This window comes from Penaeus chinensis, chromosome 29 (assembly GCF_019202785.1).
Source record: "Penaeus chinensis breed Huanghai No. 1 chromosome 29, ASM1920278v2, whole genome shotgun sequence".
Lineage (NCBI taxonomy): Eukaryota > Metazoa > Arthropoda > Malacostraca > Decapoda > Penaeidae > Penaeus > Penaeus chinensis.
The window spans coordinates 6,547,025-6,548,872 of NC_061847.1; positions in this window are offsets into that span (position 1 = coordinate 6,547,025).

The window sequence follows — 1,848 nt, forward strand, 5'->3', positions numbered from 1 at the left end:
TTATGTCTTATTGTGTGGGGATTTTAAAGCTCGCCATCCTCTCCTAGGTTCCGAGTGAAGTACCATTGGCAAAAACGGTAAAGTTTATTATGACTATCTCCAAAATACTATTGACCCCATACACTTATTGTGCCCCTTCGAAAAAACGAATTATTTGGGAGGGAAATTGGACTATATAGCTCTATACAATCAGCACACACTACCAAGTACTGCGAAAGTCATCCCATTCTTAGTTAGCGATCACTGGGCATTAAGTATAACCCCACCCCAGCCACGCCTACGATACCACCTTGCTAAATATCATGAATTAATTGAAAGAATTGCCTCCTACCAGCCTGGATCACTTTAATGAAACTCTCTGTCAGCAAGTTGCAATAGCATTACTCAAATACAGCCCAAAAGCCCTGCCAAGCACGGATCTTTGTCCTCCAGAGGTAGACATGCACAACAACTGAACAAAGACCCTGAGATAAAACTTCATAGGAGGCTCATACGATCTACAGTAAGTCAGCTACGACACTTGGGGGAAAAAACCCTTACTTAGCTAGGGAACTTGTGTTTTTAAGTAAACAGATCAAAGAGAAAATAACACGAAAACGGGAGGAAAAATGTTATGCCTGGGCAGAATCAATTGACTCCATGACAACCATGAGTAATGTATGGAAGGAAATCAGCAAGATTAAAGGGAATACATGCAGTATAACACCCACCCACATCCAGAAAGGGTAGCCTCATCTCTCCTCAATAAATGGTGTGAGGATTCTTCTCTTGATAGTGTTATCCATACGCGGGTGCTCCTTTATATTAAGCCACAAAACGAAATTGACTATCAGTGCCACCTCTTAGATGAGGCTGATGCACCATCTACAAGGGAGGAACTCCTTGCAGCCATTAAGACTAGCAAATCCACTGCACCTGGGGATGATGGAATCACTTACGACATCATCCGACTTCTTGCAAAAGTACAGGTAAAGGGAAGAAATCCTCTTCTTGATCTCTTCAACTTAACTTACACGGCAGGCATCTTGCCTACCACTTGGAAACAATCCATCATTCCCATTTCAAAACCAGGACGGCCTGATGAATATAGACCAATTTCTCTGACGCCCTGCCTGTTTAAACCCTGTGAAAGAATTATCCTTACTCGTTTACTCCACCAGATCAAAGACGTGATCCATCCATCTGTATTTGCCTTTCAAAAAGGGAGAGGAACACAAATGTGTCTAGCACAGTTCCTAAATGGACATAATGCACAGTCATCTCACTTCATAGATTTTAAGGGAACATTCGACAGAGCCTCTCCTACTGCAATTCTCCATGAACTAACTCTTTTAGGAGTTAAGGGCAAGCTTCTGCTGTGGATAAAGGATTATCTATCTTTGAGAAGAGCAAAAATGTGGTATCAAGGCATGTAAAGTGCTTATGGCGAATTGGAATTAGGCACTCCACAAGGGGGAGTATTGTCCCCTACACTGTTTAATATACTTATGCACTCTCTTTGCAAGCTCAACGATGAGTTAGGAAACCTATGCTGCATCACATCCTATGCTGATGACATTCTTATTCAGGTATTTGATAGAGGATTATGTTCTACAAAGGTTCAGCAAAAAGTGTGCCTCCCTTGGTCTCATAATCAACCCAATCAAAACTAAGTATATTTCCAGATCTCGTAAATTACCTTACATTCCAAGGTTAGGTGGACAAACTATTGCAAGAACTGACACCTACAAATATCTTGGTGTTATGTTGACTGCTCCCCACCTCATGTCCAACAACTCACGCTTTGCCGAGGATATTGTTCAAGGCACCAAGGAACGTTGCCTTGAGCGTTTAAGACCAGTTGCAATA